Source organism: Polypterus senegalus, unplaced genomic scaffold, assembly GCF_016835505.1.
Source record: "Polypterus senegalus isolate Bchr_013 unplaced genomic scaffold, ASM1683550v1 scaffold_6032, whole genome shotgun sequence".
Lineage (NCBI taxonomy): Eukaryota > Metazoa > Chordata > Cladistia > Polypteriformes > Polypteridae > Polypterus > Polypterus senegalus.
In genome coordinates this window covers 586-20,154 of record NW_024384946.1, presented here as the reverse complement: position 1 = coordinate 20,154, position 19,569 = coordinate 586, and the positions used below count along the sequence as shown (strand labels likewise).

The 19,569-nt window shown below is 46.9% G+C and overlaps 16 non-coding genes across 16 annotated transcripts; 10 read left to right on the top strand and 6 right to left on the bottom strand.

The window, feature by feature from the left end:
• Positions 1 to 719: 719 nt before the first annotated feature.
• trnah-gug lies at positions 720 to 791 on the top strand. The gene has a single exon. It is a non-coding gene; the product is annotated as a tRNA-His (tRNA).
• A 766-nt stretch (positions 792 to 1,557) lies between these two features.
• On the bottom strand, positions 1,558 to 1,628 carry trnae-uuc. The gene has a single exon. It is a non-coding gene; the product is annotated as a tRNA-Glu (tRNA).
• Positions 1,629 to 2,176: 548 nt separating this feature from the next.
• On the top strand, positions 2,177 to 2,248 carry trnah-gug. The gene has a single exon. It is a non-coding gene; the product is annotated as a tRNA-His (tRNA).
• Positions 2,249 to 3,619: 1,371 nt separating this feature from the next.
• trnah-gug lies at positions 3,620 to 3,691 on the top strand. Its single transcript has one exon. It is a non-coding gene; the product is annotated as a tRNA-His (tRNA).
• A 767-nt stretch (positions 3,692 to 4,458) lies between these two features.
• Positions 4,459 to 4,529, bottom strand: trnae-uuc. The gene has a single exon. It is a non-coding gene; the product is annotated as a tRNA-Glu (tRNA).
• A 549-nt stretch (positions 4,530 to 5,078) lies between these two features.
• trnah-gug lies at positions 5,079 to 5,150 on the top strand. Its single transcript has one exon. It is a non-coding gene; the product is annotated as a tRNA-His (tRNA).
• A 1,380-nt stretch (positions 5,151 to 6,530) lies between these two features.
• Positions 6,531 to 6,602, top strand: trnah-gug. Its single transcript has one exon. It is a non-coding gene; the product is annotated as a tRNA-His (tRNA).
• Positions 6,603 to 7,368: 766 nt separating this feature from the next.
• Positions 7,369 to 7,439, bottom strand: trnae-uuc. The gene has a single exon. It is a non-coding gene; the product is annotated as a tRNA-Glu (tRNA).
• A 548-nt stretch (positions 7,440 to 7,987) lies between these two features.
• Positions 7,988 to 8,059, top strand: trnah-gug. Its single transcript has one exon. It is a non-coding gene; the product is annotated as a tRNA-His (tRNA).
• A 1,382-nt stretch (positions 8,060 to 9,441) lies between these two features.
• On the top strand, positions 9,442 to 9,513 carry trnah-gug. The gene has a single exon. It is a non-coding gene; the product is annotated as a tRNA-His (tRNA).
• Positions 9,514 to 10,891: 1,378 nt separating this feature from the next.
• On the top strand, positions 10,892 to 10,963 carry trnah-gug. Its single transcript has one exon. It is a non-coding gene; the product is annotated as a tRNA-His (tRNA).
• Positions 10,964 to 12,347: 1,384 nt separating this feature from the next.
• Positions 12,348 to 12,419, top strand: trnah-gug. The gene has a single exon. It is a non-coding gene; the product is annotated as a tRNA-His (tRNA).
• A 763-nt stretch (positions 12,420 to 13,182) lies between these two features.
• trnae-uuc lies at positions 13,183 to 13,253 on the bottom strand. Its single transcript has one exon. It is a non-coding gene; the product is annotated as a tRNA-Glu (tRNA).
• A 548-nt stretch (positions 13,254 to 13,801) lies between these two features.
• trnah-gug lies at positions 13,802 to 13,873 on the top strand. The gene has a single exon. It is a non-coding gene; the product is annotated as a tRNA-His (tRNA).
• Positions 13,874 to 14,638: 765 nt separating this feature from the next.
• Positions 14,639 to 14,709, bottom strand: trnae-uuc. Its single transcript has one exon. It is a non-coding gene; the product is annotated as a tRNA-Glu (tRNA).
• A 2,829-nt stretch (positions 14,710 to 17,538) lies between these two features.
• On the bottom strand, positions 17,539 to 17,609 carry trnae-uuc. Its single transcript has one exon. It is a non-coding gene; the product is annotated as a tRNA-Glu (tRNA).
• Positions 17,610 to 19,569: the final 1,960 nt, after the last annotated feature.

Here is a 19,569-nt window from a genome sequence, read left to right as displayed (position 1 = left end):
TTCAGGGGAACCGTGGTGTCGTGGTTGTCTCTGCTCATGCTCTTGGATGCGATTTTATCCAGGACTTTTGGACTGGGGATTGTTAGGCTACCTGCTGTGGTACTGAAAGGATCCCAAAGCAACATTATTTTGGAGCCATTCTTGACGTTCCTAACCGCTAGACCATATGGGATACAGAAAAAGAAGGTCATCACGCTGATGCTGTGACTTTCAACCTCAGTCCATTAGTCCAGAGGAGGCTGGCTTGCTGTTTTTTTCTTTTCTTCCCTTTCGTATAATCCCAGAGCTTTGCATCCAATCGAAACATTTGATAACCATCATAAAGTAGCTACTCACTGAATCGCATGGTGTGTCATCTCAACTCAAGGCAAGGACGCTAAAGACTGCCACGAGTACGTGTCTGAAGATGCCCCAATTTGCCTACCCATTGCCCAGCCTACCAAAACAGGCACTGCTTGAAATATTCAGGCAGGAGACACCCCAAGTCAACGACTTCATTCCTCTCACGTATGCTATGAGGCAAGCTCCAAATCAGTCAGAAACCCGTGACTTAGCTTTGGTCGGGACAGACCGAGTGAGAGTTTCACTCTTTCCAATCCACCTTCCTCTCCGGTCCACGTTTCAAGCTGGGTAAGTAGGAAACGAAGAGTGCTCCAGTATCGGAGTCGCTGTTATTCTGGCTATGGGAGAAAAGCTTTCTGGTCAGTTGTGCTTTGCGTGCCGTGATCGTATAGTGGTCAGTACTCTGCGTTGTGGCCGCAGCAACCCCGGTTCGAATCCGGGTCACGGCAGTTTAAGAAATGTTTCACTGCTTGTGTTTTCAACCGAGTGATACTGAAATAAGTCCTTTAACTCACACCTATGTTATAATTGCGTCCTCTTCAAGTTGCCATCTCGGTCAGCCTAGGCCCCCTTTAGGGAGAGCGCGTGTTAACACTGGGCTGTAGGGCACGGGCTCTTTCAGTCCAGGTTCAATGGATCAGATTCAACGCAACGTATGCCGTTTCATCTGAAACGTGCTTCAGTCTCGTTTCCGACGATCGCGCCACTTTCTTTTGGGCTCCAAAAGTAGAGAATTTTAAAAAAGGATATACATATATATAACAAAATATGCATGGAAATTCCTGCGAGCACCAGAGTGTAAGGAAGTATTTTAGCCGATCTCATCAAATCATATGTTTTATGAACTTGGCATCTCTGACAATTGATTGTGTGCTGCTGTTTTGTGTGCTGTTTCCTACCTCTCAGGACCCTTTCCGTTTATTTATGTGTTTTGATTGCTAATTCTTGCCCTGCTGCCTTCAGGGGAACCGTGGTGTCGTGGTTGTCTCGTCTCATGCTCTTGGATGCGATTTTATCCCGGGACTTTTGGACTGGGGATTGTTAGGCTACCTGCTGTGGTACTGAAAGGATCCCAAAGCAACATTATTTTGGAGCGATTCTTGACATTGATTACGTGGGAGCAACCTGTACGCATTGATGGACAAAACAGCCTGGAAGAAAACATGGGCAGGACGAGGAGTACACCTGTGTTTAGGAAGTGAACTCGAAAGAGCTTTCCCATACCGGGAGTCGAACCGGGCCGCCTGGGTGAAAACCAGGAATCCTAACCGCTAGACCATATGGGATACAGAAAAAGAAGGTCATCACGCTGATGCTGTGACTTTCAACCTCAGTCCATTAGTCCAGAGGAGGCTGGCTTGCTGTTTTTTTTCTTTTCTTCCCTTTCGTATAATCCCAGAGCTTTGCATCCAATCGAAACATTTGATAACCATCATAAAGTAGCTACTCACTGAATCGCATGGTGTGTCATCTCAACTCAAGGCAAGGACGCTAAAGACTGCCACGAGTACGTGTCTGAAGATGCCCCAATTTGCCTACCCATTGCCCAGCCTACCAAAACAGGCACTGCTTGAAATATTCAGGCAGGAGACACCCCAAGTCAACGACTTCATTCCTCTCACGTATGCTATGAGGCAAGCTCCAAATCAGTCAGAAACCCGTGACTTAGCTTTGGTCGGGACAGACCGAGTGAGAGTTTCACTCTTTTCAATCCACCTTCCTCTCCGGTCCACGTTTCAAGCTGGGTAAGTAGGAAACGAAGAGTGCTCCAGTATCGGAGTCGCTGTTATTCTGGCTATGGGAGAAAAGCTTTCTGGTCAGTTGTGCTTTGCGTGCCGTGATCGTATAGTGGTCAGTACTCTGCGTTGTGGCCGCAGCAACCCCGGTTCGAATCCGGGTCACGGCAGTTTAAGAAATGTTTCACTGCTTGTGTTTTCAACCGAGTGATACTGAAATAAGTCCTTTAACTCACACCTATGTTATAATTGCGTCCTCTTCAAGTTGCCATCTCGGTCAGCCTAGGCCCCCTTTAGGGAGAGCGCGTTAACACTGGGCTGTAGGGCACGGGCTCTTTCAGTCCAGGTTCAATGGATCAGATTCAACGCAACGTATGCCGTTTCATCTGAAACGTGCTTCAGTCTCGTTTCCGACGATCGCGCCACTTTCTTTTGGGCTCCAAAAGTAGAGAATTTTAAAAAAGGATATACATATATATAACAAAATATGCATGGAAATTCCTGCGAGCACCAGAGTGTAAGGAAGTATTTTAGCCGATCTCATCAAATCATATGTTTTATGAACTTGGCATCTCTGACAATTGATTGTGTGCTGCTGTTTTGTGTGCTGTTTCCTACCTCTCCAGGACCCTTTCCGTTTATTTATGTGTTTTGATTGCTAATTCTTGCCCTGCTGCCTTCAGGGGAACCGTGGTGTCGTGGTTGTCTCGTCTCATGCTCTTGGATGCGATTTTATCCCGGACTTTTGGACTGGGGATTGTTAGGCTACCTGCTGTGGTACTGAAAGGATCCCAAAGCAACATTATTTTGGAGCGATTCTTGACATTGATTACGTGGGAGCAACCTGTACGCATTGATGGACAAAACAGCCTGGAAGAAAACATGGGCAGGACGAGGAGTACACCTGTGTTTAGGAAGTGAACTCGAAAGAGCTTTCCCATACCGGGCCGCCTGGGTGAAAACCAGGAATCCTAACCGCTAGACCATATGGGATACAGAAAAAGAAGGTCATCACGCTGATGCTGTGACTTTCAACCTCAGTCCATTAGTCCAGAGGAGGCTGGCTTGCTGTTTTTTTTCTTTTCTTCCCTTTCGTATAATCCCAGAGCTTTGCATCCAATCGAAACATTTGATAACCATCATAAAGTAGCTACTCACTGAATCGCATGGTGTGTCATCTCAACTCAAGGCAAGGACGCTAAAGACTGCCACGAGTACGTGTCTGAAGATGCCCCAATTTGCCTACCCATTGCCCAGCCTACCAAAACAGGCACTGCTTGAAATATTCAGGCAGGAGACACCCCAAGTCAACGACTTCATTCCTCTCACGTATGCTATGAGGCAAGCTCCAAATCAGTCAGAAACCCGTGACTTAGCTTTGGTCGGGACAGACCGAGGGAGAGTTTCACTCTTTTCAATCCACCTTCCTCTCCGGTCCACGTTTCAAGCTGGGTAAGTAGGAAACGAAGAGTGCTCCAGTATCGGAGTCGCTGTTATTCTGGCTATGGGAGAAAAGCTTTCTGGTCAGTTGTGCTTTGCGTGCCGTGATCGTATAGTGGTCAGTACTCTGCGTTGTGGCCGCAGCAACCCCGGTTCGAATCCGGGTCACGGCAGTTTAAGAAATGTTTCACTGCTTGTGTTTTCAACCGAGTGATACTGAAATAAGTCCTTTAACTCACACCTATGTTATAATTGCGTCCTCTTCAAGTTGCCATCTCGGTCAGCCTAGGCCCCCTTTAGGGAGAGCGCGTGTTAACACTGGGCTGTAGGGCACGGGCTCTTTCAGTCCAGGTTCAATGGATCAGATTCAACGCAACGTATGCCGTTTCATCTGAAACGTGCTTCAGTCTCGTTTCCGACGATCGCGCCACTTTCTTTTGGGCTCCAAAAGTAGAGAATTTTAAAAAAGGATATACATATATATAACAAAATATGCATGGAAATTCCTGCGAGCACCAGAGTGTAAGGAAGTATTTTAGCCGATCTCATCAAATCATATGTTTTATGAACTTGGCATCTCTGACAATTGATTGTGTGCTGCTGTTTTGTGTGCTGTTTCCTACCTCTCCAGGACCCTTTCCGTTTATTTATGTGTTTTGATTGCTAATTCTTGCCCTGCTGCCTTCAGGGGAACCGTGGTGTCGTGGTTGTCTCTGTCTCATGCTCTTGGATGCGATTTTATCCCGGACTTTTGGACTGGGGATTGTTAGGCTACCTGCTGTGGTACTGAAAGGATCCCAAAGCAACATTATTTTGGAGCGATTCTTGACATTGATTACGTGGGAGCAACCTGTACGCATTGATGGACAAAACAGCCTGGAAGAAAACATGGGCAGGACGAGGAGTACACCTGTGTTTAGGAAGTGAACTCGAAAGAGCTTTCCCATACCGGGAGTCGAACCCGGCCGCCTGGGTGAAAACCAGGAATCCTAACCGCTAGACCATATGGGATACAGAAAAAGAAGGTCATCACGCTGATGCTGTGACTTTCAACCTCAGTCCATTAGTCCAGAGGAGGCTGGCTTGCTGTTTTTTTTCTTTTCTTCCCTTTCGTATAATCCCAGAGCTTTGCATCCAATCGAAACATTTGATAACCATCATAAAGTAGCTACTCACTGAATCGCATGGTGTGTCATCTCAACTCAAGGCAAGGACGCTAAAGACTGCCACGAGTACGTGTCTGAAGATGCCCCAATTTGCCTACCCATTGCCCAGCCTACCAAAACAGGCACTGCTTGAAATATTCAGGCAGGAGACACCCCAAGTCAACGACTTCATTCCTCTCACGTATGCTATGAGGCAAGCTCCAAATCAGTCAGAAACCCGTGACTTAGCTTTGGTCGGGACAGACCGAGTGAGAGTTTCACTCTTTTCCAATCCACCTTCCTCTCCGGTCCACGTTTCAAGCTGGGTAAGTAGGAAACGAAGAGTGCTCCAGTATCGGAGTCGCTGTTATTCTGGCTATGGGAGAAAAGCTTTCTGGTCAGTTGTGCTTTGCGTGCCGTGATCGTATAGTGGTCAGTACTCTGCGTTGTGGCCGCAGCAACCCCGGTTCGAATCCGGGTCACGGCAGTTTAAGAAATGTTTCACTGCTTGTGTTTTCAACCGAGTGATACTGAAATAAGTCCTTTAACTCACACCTATGTTATAATTGCGTCCTCTTCAAGTTGCCATCTCGGTCAGCCTAGGCCCCTTTAGGGAGAGCGTGTTAACACTGGGCTGTAGGGCACGGGCTCTTTCAGTCCAGGTTCAATGGATCAGATTCAACGCAACGTATGCCGTTTCATCTGAAACGTGCTTCAGTCTCGTTTCCGACGATCGCGCCACTTTCTTTTGGGCTCCAAAAGTAGAGAATTTTAAAAAAGGATATACATATATATAACAAAATATGCATGGAAATTCCTGCGAGCACCAGAGTGTAAGGAAGTATTTTAGCCGATCTCATCAAATCATATGTTTTATGAACTTGGCATCTCTGACAATTGATTGTGTGCTGCTGTTTTGTGTGCTGTTTCCTACCTCTCCAGGACCCTTTCCGTTTATTTATGTGTTTTGATTGCTAATTCTTGCCCTGCTGCCTTCAGGGGAACCGTGGTGTCGTGGTTGTCTCGTCTCATGCTCTTGGATGCGATTTTATCCCGGACTTTTGGACTGGGGATTGTTAGGCTACCTGCTGTGGTACTGAAAGGATCCCAAAGCAACATTATTTTGGAGCGATTCTTGACATTGATTACGTGGGAGCAACCTGTACGCATTGATGGACAAAACAGCCTGGAAGAAAACATGGGCAGGACGAGGAGTACACCTGTGTTTAGGAAGTGAACTCGAAAGAGCTTTCCCATACCGAGTCGAACCCGGGCCCTGGGTGAAAACCAGGAATCCTAACCGCTAGACCATATGGGATACAGAAAAAGAAGGTCATCACGCTGATGCTGTGACTTTCAACCTCAGTCCATTAGTCCAGAGGAGGCTGGCTTGCTGTTTTTTTTTCTTTTCTTCCCTTTCGTATAATCCCAGAGCTTTGCATCCAATCGAAACATTTGATAACCATCATAAAGTAGCTACTCACTGAATCGCATGGTGTGTCATCTCAACTCAAGGCAAGGACGCTAAAGACTGCCACGAGTACGTGTCTGAAGATGCCCCAATTTGCCTACCCATTGCCCAGCCTACCAAAACAGGCACTGCTTGAAATATTCAGGCAGGAGACACCCCAAGTCAACGACTTCATTCCTCTCACGTATGCTATGAGGCAAGCTCCAAATCAGTCAGAAACCCGTGACTTAGCTTTGGTCGGGACAGACCGAGTGAGAGTTTCACTCTTTTCAATCCACCTTCCTCTCCGGTCCACGTTTCAAGCTGGGTAAGTAGGAAACGAAGAGTGCTCCAGTATCGGAGTCGCTGTTATTCTGGCTATGGGAGAAAAGCTTTCTGGTCAGTTGTGCTTTGCGTGCCGTGATCGTATAGTGGTCAGTACTCTGCGTTGTGGCCGCAGCAACCCCGGTTCGAATCCGGGTCACGGCAGTTTAAGAAATGTTTCACTGCTTGTGTTTTCAACCGAGTGATACTGAAATAAGTCCTTTAACTCACACCTATGTTATAATTGCGTCCTCTTCAAGTTGCCATCTCGGTCAGCCTAGGCCCCCTTTAGGGAGAGCGCGTGTTAACACTGGGCTGTAGGGCACGGGCTCTTTCAGTCCAGGTTCAATGGATCAGATTCAACGCAACGTATGCCGTTTCATCTGAAACGTGCTTCAGTCTCGTTTCCGACGATCGCGCCACTTTCTTTTGGGCTCCAAAAGTAGAGAATTTTAAAAAAGGATATACATATATATAACAAAATATGCATGGAAATTCCTGCGAGCACCAGAGTGTAAGGAAGTATTTTAGCCGATCTCATCAAATCATATGTTTTATGAACTTGGCATCTCTGACAATTGATTGTGTGCTGCTGTTTTGTGTGCTGTTTCCTACCTCTCCAGGACCCTTTCCGTTTATTTATGTGTTTTGATTGCTAATTCTTGCCCTGCTGCCTTCAGGGGAACCGTGGTGTCGTGGTTGTCTCGTCTCATGCTCTTGGATGCGATTTTATCCCGGACTTTTGGACTGGGGATTGTTAGGCTACCTGCTGTGGTACTGAAAGGATCCCAAAGCAACATTATTTTGGAGCGATTCTTGACATTGATTACGTGGGAGCAACCTGTACGCATTGATGGACAAAACAGCCTGGAAGAAAACATGGGCAGGACGAGGAGTACACCTGTGTTTAGGAAGTGAACTCGAAAGAGCTTTCCCATACCGGGAGTCGAACCCGGCCGCCTGGGTGAAAACCAGGAATCCTAACCGCTAGACCATATGGGATACAGAAAAAGAAGGTCATCACGCTGATGCTGTGACTTTCAACCTCAGTCCATTAGTCCAGAGGAGGCTGGCTTGCTGTTTTTTTTCTTTTCTTCCCTTTCGTATAATCCCAGAGCTTTGCATCCAATCGAAACATTTGATAACCATCATAAAGTAGCTACTCACTGAATCGCATGGTGTGTCATCTCAACTCAAGGCAAGGACGCTAAAGACTGCCACGAGTACGTGTCTGAAGATGCCCCAATTTGCCTACCCATTGCCCAGCCTACCAAAACAGGCACTGCTTGAAATATTCAGGCAGGAGACACCCCAAGTCAACGACTTCATTCCTCTCACGTATGCTATGAGGCAAGCTCCAAATCAGTCAGAAACCCGTGACTTAGCTTTGGTCGGGACAGACCGAGGGAGAGTTTCACTCTTTTCAATCCACCTTCCTCTCCGGTCCACGTTTCAAGCTGGGTAAGTAGGAAACGAAGAGTGCTCCAGTATCGGAGTCGCTGTTATTCTGGCTATGGGAGAAAAGCTTTCTGGTCAGTTGTGCTTTGCGTGCCGTGATCGTATAGTGGTCAGTACTCTGCGTTGTGGCCGCAGCAACCCCGGTTCGAATCCGGGTCACGGCAGTTTAAGAAATGTTTCACTGCTTGTGTTTTCAACCGAGTGATACTGAAATAAGTCCTTTAACTCACACCTATGTTATAATTGCGTCCTCTTCAAGTTGCCATCTCGGTCAGCCTAGGCCCCCTTTAGGGAGAGCGCGTGTTAACACTGGGCTGTAGGGCACGGGCTCTTTCAGTCCAGGTTCAATGGATCAGATTCAACGCAACGTATGCCGTTTCATCTGAAACGTGCTTCAGTCTCGTTTCCGACGATCGCGCCACTTTCTTTTGGGCTCCAAAAGTAGAGAATTTTAAAAAAGGATATACATATATATAACAAAATATGCATGGAAATTCCTGCGAGCACCAGAGTGTAAGGAAGTATTTTAGCCGATCTCATCAAATCATATGTTTTATGAACTTGGCATCTCTGACAATTGATTGTGTGCTGCTGTTTTGTGTGCTGTTTCCTACCTCTCCAGGACCCTTTCCGTTTATTTATGTGTTTTGATTGCTAATTCTTGCCCTGCTGCCTTCAGGGGAACCGTGGTGTCGTGGTTGTCTCGTCTCATGCTCTTGGATGCGATTTTATCCCGGACTTTTGGACTGGGGATTGTTAGGCTACCTGCTGTGGTACTGAAAGGATCCCAAAGCAACATTATTTTGGAGCGATTCTTGACATTGATTACGTGGGAGCAACCTGTACGCATTGATGGACAAAACAGCCTGGAAGAAAACATGGGCAGGACGAGGAGTACACCTGTGTTTAGGAAGTGAACTCGAAAGAGCTTTCCCATACCGGCAGGGGAGTCGAACCCGGGTGAAAACCAGGAATCCTAACCGCTAGACCATATGGGATACAGAAAAAGAAGGTCATCACGCTGATGCTGTGACTTTCAACCTCAGTCCATTAGTCCAGAGGAGGCTGGCTTGCTGTTTTTTTCTTTTCTTCCCTTTCGTATAATCCCAGAGCTTTGCATCCAATCGAAACATTTGATAACCATCATAAAGTAGCTACTCACTGAATCGCATGGTGTGTCATCTCAACTCAAGGCAAGGACGCTAAAGACTGCCACGAGTACGTGTCTGAAGATGCCCCAATTTGCCTACCCATTGCCCAGCCTACCAAAACAGGCACTGCTTGAAATATTCAGGCAGGAGACACCCCAAGTCAACGACTTCATTCCTCTCACGTATGCTATGAGGCAAGCTCCAAATCAGTCAGAAACCCGTGACTTAGCTTTGGTCGGGACAGACCGAGTGAGAGTTTCACTCTTTTCCAATCCACCTTCCTCTCCGGTCCACGTTTCAAGCTGGGTAAGTAGGAAACGAAGAGTGCTCCAGTATCGGAGTCGCTGTTATTCTGGCTATGGGAGAAAAGCTTTCTGGTCAGTTGTGCTTTGCGTGCCGTGATCGTATAGTGGTCAGTACTCTGCGTTGTGGCCGCAGCAACCCCGGTTCGAATCCGGGTCACGGCAGTTTAAGAAATGTTTCACTGCTTGTGTTTTCAACCGAGTGATACTGAAATAAGTCCTTTAACTCACACCTATGTTATAATTGCGTCCTCTTCAAGTTGCCATCTCGGTCAGCCTAGGCCCCCTTTAGGGAGAGCGCGTGTTAACACTGGGCTGTAGGGCACGGGCTCTTTCAGTCCAGGTTCAATGGATCAGATTCAACGCAACGTATGCCGTTTCATCTGAAACGTGCTTCAGTCTCGTTTCCGACGATCGCGCCACTTTCTTTTGGGCTCCAAAAGTAGAGAATTTTAAAAAAGGATATACATATATATAACAAAATATGCATGGAAATTCCTGCGAGCACCAGAGTGTAAGGAAGTATTTTAGCCGATCTCATCAAATCATATGTTTTATGAACTTGGCATCTCTGACAATTGATTGTGTGCTGCTGTTTTGTGTGCTGTTTCCTACCTCTCCAGGACCCTTTCCGTTTATTTATGTGTTTTGATTGCTAATTCTTGCCCTGCTGCCTTCAGGGGAACCGTGGTGTCGTGGTTGTCTCGTCTCATGCTCTTGGATGCGATTTTATCCCGGACTTTTGGACTGGGGATTGTTAGGCTACCTGCTGTGGTACTGAAAGGATCCCAAAGCAACATTATTTTGGAGCGATTCTTGACATTGATTACGTGGGAGCAACCTGTACGCATTGATGGACAAAACAGCCTGGAAGAAAACATGGGCAGGACGAGGAGTACACCTGTGTTTAGGAAGTGAACTCGAAAGAGCTTTCCCATACCGGGAGTCGAACCCGGGCGAAAACCAGGAATCCTAACCGCTAGACCATATGGGATACAGAAAAAGAAGGTCATCACGCTGATGCTGTGACTTTCAACCTCAGTCCATTAGTCCAGAGGAGGCTGGCTTGCTGTTTTTTTTTCTTTTCTTCCCTTTCGTATAATCCCAGAGCTTTGCATCCAATCGAAACATTTGATAACCATCATAAAGTAGCTACTCACTGAATCGCATGGTGTGTCATCTCAACTCAAGGCAAGGACGCTAAAGACTGCCACGAGTACGTGTCTGAAGATGCCCCAATTTGCCTACCCATTGCCCAGCCTACCAAAACAGGCACTGCTTGAAATATTCAGGCAGGAGACACCCCAAGTCAACGACTTCATTCCTCTCACGTATGCTATGAGGCAAGCTCCAAATCAGTCAGAAACCCGTGACTTAGCTTTGGTCGGGACAGACCGAGTGAGAGTTTCACTCTTTCCAATCCACCTTCCTCTCCGGTCCACGTTTCAAGCTGGGTAAGTAGGAAACGAAGAGTGCTCCAGTATCGGAGTCGCTGTTATTCTGGCTATGGGAGAAAAGCTTTCTGGTCAGTTGTGCTTTGCGTGCCGTGATCGTATAGTGGTCAGTACTCTGCGTTGTGGCCGCAGCAACCCCGGTTCGAATCCGGGTCACGGCAGTTTAAGAAATGTTTCACTGCTTGTGTTTTCAACCGAGTGATACTGAAATAAGTCCTTTAACTCACACCTATGTTATAATTGCGTCCTCTTCAAGTTGCCATCTCGGTCAGCCTAGGCCCCCTTTAGGGAGAGCGCGTGTTAACACTGGGCTGTAGGGCACGGGCTCTTTCAGTCCAGGTTCAATGGATCAGATTCAACGCAACGTATGCCGTTTCATCTGAAACGTGCTTCAGTCTCGTTTCCGACGATCGCGCCACTTTCTTTTGGGCTCCAAAAGTAGAGAATTTTAAAAAAGGATATACATATATATAACAAAATATGCATGGAAATTCCTGCGAGCACCAGAGTGTAAGGAAGTATTTTAGCCGATCTCATCAAATCATATGTTTTATGAACTTGGCATCTCTGACAATTGATTGTGTGCTGCTGTTTTGTGTGCTGTTTCCTACCTCTCAGGACCCTTTCCGTTTATTTATGTGTTTTGATTGCTAATTCTTGCCCTGCTGCCTTCAGGGGAACCGTGGTGTCGTGGTTGTCTCGTCTCATGCTCTTGGATGCGATTTTATCCCGGACTTTTGGACTGGGGATTGTTAGGCTACCTGCTGTGGTACTGAAAGGATCCCAAAGCAACATTATTTTGGAGCGATTCTTGACATTGATTACGTGGGAGCAACCTGTACGCATTGATGGACAAAACAGCCTGGAAGAAAACATGGGCAGGACGAGGAGTACACCTGTGTTTAGGAAGTGAACTCGAAAGAGCTTTCCCATACCGGAGTCGAACCCTGGCCGCCTGGGTGAAAACCAGGAATCCTAACCGCTAGACCATATGGGATACAGAAAAAGAAGGTCATCACGCTGATGCTGTGACTTTCAACCTCAGTCCATTAGTCCAGAGGAGGCTGGCTTGCTGTTTTTTTTCTTTTCTTCCCTTTCGTATAATCCCAGAGCTTTGCATCCAATCGAAACATTTGATAACCATCATAAAGTAGCTACTCACTGAATCGCATGGTGTGTCATCTCAACTCAAGGCAAGGACGCTAAAGACTGCCACGAGTACGTGTCTGAAGATGCCCCAATTTGCCTACCCATTGCCCAGCCTACCAAAACAGGCACTGCTTGAAATATTCAGGCAGGAGACACCCCAAGTCAACGACTTCATTCCTCTCACGTATGCTATGAGGCAAGCTCCAAATCAGTCAGAAACCCGTGACTTAGCTTTGGTCGGGACAGACCGAGTGAGAGTTTCACTCTTTTCAATCCACCTTCCTCTCCGGTCCACGTTTCAAGCTGGGTAAGTAGGAAACGAAGAGTGCTCCAGTATCGGAGTCGCTGTTATTCTGGCTATGGGAGAAAAGCTTTCTGGTCAGTTGTGCTTTGCGTGCCGTGATCGTATAGTGGTCAGTACTCTGCGTTGTGGCCGCAGCAACCCCGGTTCGAATCCGGGTCACGGCAGTTTAAGAAATGTTTCACTGCTTGTGTTTTCAACCGAGTGATACTGAAATAAGTCCTTTAACTCACACCTATGTTATAATTGCGTCCTCTTCAAGTTGCCATCTCGGTCAGCCTAGGCCCCTTTAGGGAGCGCGTGTTAACACTGGGCTGTAGGGCACGGGCTCTTTCAGTCCAGGTTCAATGGATCAGATTCAACGCAACGTATGCCGTTTCATCTGAAACGTGCTTCAGTCTCGTTTCCGACGATCGCGCCACTTTCTTTTGGGCTCCAAAAGTAGAGAATTTTAAAAAAGGATATACATATATATAACAAAATATGCATGGAAATTCCTGCGAGCACCAGAGTGTAAGGAAGTATTTTAGCCGATCTCATCAAATCATATGTTTTATGAACTTGGCATCTCTGACAATTGATTGTGTGCTGCTGTTTTGTGTGCTGTTTCCTACCTCTCCAGGACCCTTTCCGTTTATTTATGTGTTTTGATTGCTAATTCTTGCCCTGCTGCCTTCAGGGGAACCGTGGTGTCGTGGTTGTCTCGTCTCATGCTCTTGGATGCGATTTTATCCCGGACTTTTGGACTGGGGATTGTTAGGCTACCTGCTGTGGTACTGAAAGGATCCCAAAGCAACATTATTTTGGAGCGATTCTTGACATTGATTACGTGGGAGCAACCTGTACGCATTGATGGACAAAACAGCCTGGAAGAAAACATGGGCAGGACGAGGAGTACACCTGTGTTTAGGAAGTGAACTCGAAAGAGCTTTCCCATACCGGGAGTCGAACCGGGCCGCCTGGGTGAAAACCAGGAATCCTAACCGCTAGACCATATGGGATACAGAAAAAGAAGGTCATCACGCTGATGCTGTGACTTTCAACCTCAGTCCATTAGTCCAGAGGAGGCTGGCTTGCTGTTTTTTTTCTTTTCTTCCCTTTCGTATAATCCCAGAGCTTTGCATCCAATCGAAACATTTGATAACCATCATAAAGTAGCTACTCACTGAATCGCATGGTGTGTCATCTCAACTCAAGGCAAGGACGCTAAAGACTGCCACGAGTACGTGTCTGAAGATGCCCCAATTTGCCTACCCATTGCCCAGCCTACCAAAACAGGCACTGCTTGAAATATTCAGGCAGGAGACACCCCAAGTCAACGACTTCATTCCTCTCACGTATGCTATGAGGCAAGCTCCAAATCAGTCAGAAACCCGTGACTTAGCTTTGGTCGGGACAGACCGAGTGAGAGTTTCACTCTTTCCAATCCACCTTCCTCTCCGGTCCACGTTTCAAGCTGGGTAAGTAGGAAACGAAGAGTGCTCCAGTATCGGAGTCGCTGTTATTCTGGCTATGGGAGAAAAGCTTTCTGGTCAGTTGTGCTTTGCGTGCCGTGATCGTATAGTGGTCAGTACTCTGCGTTGTGGCCGCAGCAACCCCGGTTCGAATCCGGGTCACGGCAGTTTAAGAAATGTTTCACTGCTTGTGTTTTCAACCGAGTGATACTGAAATAAGTCCTTTAACTCACACCTATGTTATAATTGCGTCCTCTTCAAGTTGCCATCTCGGTCAGCCTAGGCCCCTTTAGGGAGCGCGTGTTAACACTGGGCTGTAGGGCACGGGCTCTTTCAGTCCAGGTTCAATGGATCAGATTCAACGCAACGTATGCCGTTTCATCTGAAACGTGCTTCAGTCTCGTTTCCGACGATCGCGCCACTTTCTTTTGGGCTCCAAAAGTAGAGAATTTTAAAAAAGGATATACATATATATAACAAAATATGCATGGAAATTCCTGCGAGCACCAGAGTGTAAGGAAGTATTTTAGCCGATCTCATCAAATCATATGTTTTATGAACTTGGCATCTCTGACAATTGATTGTGTGCTGCTGTTTTGTGTGCTGTTTCCTACCTCTCCAGGACCCTTTCCGTTTATTTATGTGTTTTGATTGCTAATTCTTGCCCTGCTGCCTTCAGGGGAACCGTGGTGTCGTGGTTGTCTCTGTCTCATGCTCTTGGATGCGATTTTATCCCGGGACTTTTGGACTGGGGATTGTTAGGCTACCTGCTGTGGTACTGAAAGGATCCCAAAGCAACATTATTTTGGAGCGATTCTTGACATTGATTACGTGGGAGCAACCTGTACGCATTGATGGACAAAACAGCCTGGAAGAAAACATGGGCAGGACGAGGAGTACACCTGTGTTTAGGAAGTGAACTCGAAAGAGCTTTCCCATACCGGGAGTCGAACCGGGCCGCCTGGGTGAAAACCAGGAATCCTAACCGCTAGACCATATGGGATACAGAAAAAGAAGGTCATCACGCTGATGCTGTGACTTTCAACCTCAGTCCATTAGTCCAGAGGAGGCTGGCTTGCTGTTTTTTTTTTCTTTTCTTCCCTTTCGTATAATCCCAGAGCTTTGCATCCAATCGAAACATTTGATAACCATCATAAAGTAGCTACTCACTGAATCGCATGGTGTGTCATCTCAACTCAAGGCAAGGACGCTAAAGACTGCCACGAGTACGTGTCTGAAGATGCCCCAATTTGCCTACCCATTGCCCAGCCTACCAAAACAGGCACTGCTTGAAATATTCAGGCAGGAGACACCCCAAGTCAACGACTTCATTCCTCTCACGTATGCTATGAGGCAAGCTCCAAATCAGTCAGAAACCCGTGACTTAGCTTTGGTCGGGACAGACCGAGTGAGAGTTTCACTCTTTTCCAATCCACCTTCCTCTCCGGTCCACGTTTCAAGCTGGGTAAGTAGGAAACGAAGAGTGCTCCAGTATCGGAGTCGCTGTTATTCTGGCTATGGGAGAAAAGCTTTCTGGTCAGTTGTGCTTTGCGTGCCGTGATCGTATAGTGGTCAGTACTCTGCGTTGTGGCGCAGCAACCCCGGTTCGAATCCGGGTCACGGCAGTTTAAGAAATGTTTCACTGCTTGTGTTTTCAACCGAGTGATACTGAAATAAGTCCTTTAACTCACACCTATGTTATAATTGCGTCCTCTTCAAGTTGCCATCTCGGTCAGCCTAGGCCCCCTTTAGGGAGAGCGTTAGTTAACACTGGGCTGTAGGGCACGGGCTCTTTCAGTCCAGGTTCAATGGATCAGATTCAACGCAACGTATGCCGTTTCATCTGAAACGTGCTTCAGTCTCGTTTCCGACGATCGCGCCACTTTCTTTTGGGCTCCAAAAGTAGAGAATTTTAAAAAAGGATATACATATATATAACAAAATATGCATGGAAATTCCTGCGAGCACCAGAGTGTAAGGAAGTATTTTAGCCGATCTCATCAAATCATATGTTTTATGAACTTGGCATCTCTGACAATTGATTGTGTGCTGCTGTTTTGTGTGCTGTTTCCTACCTCTCAGGACCCTTTCCGTTTATTTATGTGTTTTGATTGCTAATTCTTGCCCTGCTGCCTTCAGGGGAACCGTGGTGTCGTGGTTGTCTCGTCTCATGCTCTTGGATGCGATTTTATCCGGACTTTTGGACTGGGGATTGTTAGGCTACCTGCTGTGGTACTGAAAGGATCCCAAAGCAACATTATTTTGGAGCGATTCTTGACATTGATTACGTGGGAGCAACCTGTACGCATTGATGGACAAAACAGCCTGGAAGAAAACATGGGCAGGACGAGGAGTACACCTGTGTTTAGGAAGTGAACTCGAAATAGCTTTCCCATACCGGGCCGCCTGGGTGAAAACCAGGAATCCTAACCGCTAGACCATATGGGATACAGAAAAAGAAGGTCATCACGCTGATGCTGTGACTTTCAACCTCAGTCCATTAGTCCAGAGGAGGCTGGCTTGCTGTTTTTTTTCTTTTCTTCCCTTTCGTATAATCCCAGAGCTTTGCATCCAATCGAAACATTTGATAACCATCATAAAGTAGCTACTCACTGAATCGCATGGTGTGTCATCTCAACTCAAGGCAAGGACGCTAAAGACTGCCACGAGTACGTGTCTGAAGATGCCCCAATTTGCCTACCCATTGCCCAGCCTACCAAAACAGGCACTGCTTGAAATATTCAGGCAGGAGACACCCCAAGTCAACGACTTCATTCCTCTCACGTATGCTATGAGGCAAGCTCCAAATCAGTCAGAAACCCGTGACTTAGCTTTGGTCGGGACAGACCGAGTGAGAGTTTCACTCTTTTCCAATCCACCTTCCTCTCCGGTCCACGTTTCAAGCTGGGTAAGTAGGAAACGAAGAGTGCTCCAGTATCGGAGTCGCTGTTATTCTGGCTATGGGAGAAAAGCTTTCTGGTCAGTTGTGCTTTGCGTGCCGTGATCGTATAGTGGTCAGTACTCTGCGTTGTGGCGCAGCAACCCCGGTTCGAATCCGGTCACGGCAGTTTAAGAAATGTTTCACTGCTTGTGTTTTCAACCGAGTGATACTGAAATAAGTCCTTTAACTCACACCTATGTTATAATTGCGTCCTCTTCAAGTTGCCATCTCGGTCAGCCTAGGCCCCCTTTAGGGAGAGCGCGTGTTAACACTGGGCTGTAGGGCACGGGCTCTTTCAGTCCAGGTTCAATGGATCAGATTCAACGCAACGTATGCCGTTTCATCTGAAACGTGCTTCAGTCTCGTTTCCGACGATCGCGCCACTTTCTTTTGGGCTCCAAAAGTAGAGAATTTTAAAAAAGGATATACATATATATAACAAAATATGCATGGAAATTCCTGCGAGCACCAGAGTGTAAGGAAGTATTTTAGCGATCTCATCAAATCATATGTTTTATGAACTTGGCATCTCTGACAATTGATTGTGTGCTGCTGTTTTGTGTGCTGTTTCCTACCTCTCCAGGACCCTTTCCGTTTATTTATGTGTTTTGATTGCTAATTCTTGCCCTGCTGCCTTCAGGGGAACCGTGGTGTCGTGGTTGTCTCGTCTCATGCTCTTGGATGCGATTTTATCCCGGACTTTTGGACTGGGGATTGTTAGGCTACCTGCTGTGGTACTGAAAGGATCCCAAAGCAACATTATTTTGGAGCGATTCTTGACATTGATTACGTGGGAGCAACCTGTACGCATTGATGGACAAAACAGCCTGGAAGAAAACATGGGCAGGACGAGGAGTACACCTGTGTTTAGGAAGTGAACTCGAAAGAGCTTTCCCATACCGGGAGTCGAACCCGGCCGCCTGGGTGAAAACCAGGAATCCTAACCGCTAGACCATATGGGATACAGAAAAAGAAGGTCATCACGCTGATGCTGTGACTTTCAACCTCAGTCCATTAGTCCAGAGGAGGCTGGCTTGCTGTTTTTTTTCTTTTCTTCCCTTTCGTATAATCCCAGAGCTTTGCATCCAATCGAAACATTTGATAACCATCATAAAGTAGCTACTCACTGAATCGCATGGTGTGTCATCTCAACTCAAGGCAAGGACGCTAAAGACTGCCACGAGTACGTGTCTGAAGATGCCCCAATTTGCCTACCCATTGCCCAGCCTACCAAAACAGGCACTGCTTGAAATATTCAGGCAGGAGACACCCCAAGTCAACGACTTCATTCCTCTCACGTATGCTATGAGGCAAGCTCCAAATCAGTCAGAAACCCGTGACTTAGCTTTGGTCGGGACAGACCGAGTGAGAGTTTCACTCTTTTCCAATCCACCTTCCTCTCGGTCCACGTTTCAAGCTGGTTAAGTAGGAAACGAAGAGTGCTCCAGTATCGGAGTCGCTGTTATTCTGGCTATGGGAGAAAAGCTTTCTGGTCAGTTGTGCTTTGCGTGCCGTGATCGTATAGTGGTCAGTACTCTGCGTTGTGGCCGCAGCAACCCCGGTTCGAATCCGGTCACGGCAGTTTAAGAAATGTTTCACTGCTTGTGTTTTCAACCGAGTGATACTGAAATAAGTCCTTTAACTCACACCTATGTTATAATTGCGTCCTCTTCAAGTTGCCATCTCGGTCAGCCTAGGCCCCCTTTAGGGAGAGCGCGTGTTAACACTGGGCTGTAGGGCACGGGCTCTTTCAGTCCAGGTTCAATGGATCAGATTCAACGCAACGTATGCCGTTTCATCTGAAACGTGCTTCAGTCTCGTTTCCGACGATCGCGCCACTTTCTTTTGGGCTCCAAAAGTAGAGAATTTTAAAAAAGGATATACATATATATAACAAAATATGCATGGAAATTCCTGCGAGCACCAGAGTGTAAGGAAGTATTTTAGCCGATCTCATCAAATCATATGTTTTATGAACTTGGCATCTCTGACAATTGATTGTGTGCTGCTGTTTTGTGTGCTGTTTCCTACCTCTCAGGACCCTTTCCGTTTATTTATGTGTTTTGATTGCTAATTCTTGCCCTGCTGCCTTCAGGGGAACCGTGGTGTCGTGGTTGTCTCGTCTCATGCTCTTGGATGCGATTTTATCCGGGACTTTTGGACTGGGGATTGTTAGGCTACCTGCTGTGGTACTGAAAGGATCCCAAAGCAACATTATTTTGGAGCGATTCTTGACATTGATTACGTGGGAGCAACCTGTACGCATTGATGGACAAAACAGCCTGGAAGAAAACATGGGCAGGACGAGGAGTACACCTGTGTTTAGGAAGTGAACTCGAAAGAGCTTTCCCATACCGGGAGTCGAACCCGGGCGAAAACCAGGAATCCTAACCGCTAGACCATATGGGATACAGAAAAAGAAGGTCATCACGCTGATGCTGTGACTTTCAACCTCAGTCCATTAGTCCAGAGGAGGCTGGCTTGCTGTTTTTTTTTTTTCTTCCCTTTCGTATAATCCCAGAGCTTTGCATCCAATCGAAACATTTGATAACCATCATAAAGTAGCTACTCACTGAATCGCATGGTGTGTCATCTCAACTCAAGGCAAGGACGCTAAAGACTGCCACGAGTACGTGTCTGAAGATGCCCCAATTTGCCTACCCATTGCCCAGCCTACCAAAACAGGCACTGCTTGAAATATTCAGGCAGGAGACACCCCAAGTCAACGACTTCATTCCTCTCACGTATGCTATGAGGCAAGCTCCAAATCAGTCAGAAACCCGTGACTTAGCTTTGGTCGGGACAGACCGAGTGAGAGTTTCACTCTTTTCCAATCCACCATCCTCCTCCGGTCCACGTTTCAAGCTGGGTAAGTAGGAAACGAAGAGTGCTCCAGTATCGGAGTCGCTGTTATTCTGGCTA